We start from the raw sequence: 254 nt of genomic DNA on the forward strand, positions 1-254 counted from the left end.
CGGGGCTGCAGGTCAGGGCGGCCACACAGAGGCACCCGGCACCCAGCACCCCGCCTCCCGGTCGGGCATTCAGTGTCCCCACACGACGCCTGGGTCGGGGCAGGTGACTCACAGGTGAAGTGGGACGTGATGAAGAGGAAGGAGGTGCCGAAGAAGGTGAAGCCGACACCCAGGGCCCCCTTGGTCTTGATCTGGGACACGATGCGTGTGGTCACGGTGGAGCTCTCCACCTCTGTGGGAGGGAGCGGAGCTGA

General features: G+C 66.5%; 1 protein-coding gene across 1 annotated transcript in view; it reads right to left on the minus strand.

Annotated features, from left to right (window-relative positions):
* The window catches only part of INPP5E (inositol polyphosphate-5-phosphatase E), a 7,003-nt gene that overhangs the window by 2,441 nt on the left and 4,308 nt on the right, over positions 1-254 (minus strand). The window lies entirely within an intron of this gene.

Source organism: Myotis davidii, unplaced genomic scaffold (genome assembly GCF_000327345.1).
Source record: "Myotis davidii unplaced genomic scaffold, ASM32734v1 scaffold609, whole genome shotgun sequence".
Taxonomy (NCBI): domain Eukaryota; kingdom Metazoa; phylum Chordata; class Mammalia; order Chiroptera; family Vespertilionidae; genus Myotis; species Myotis davidii.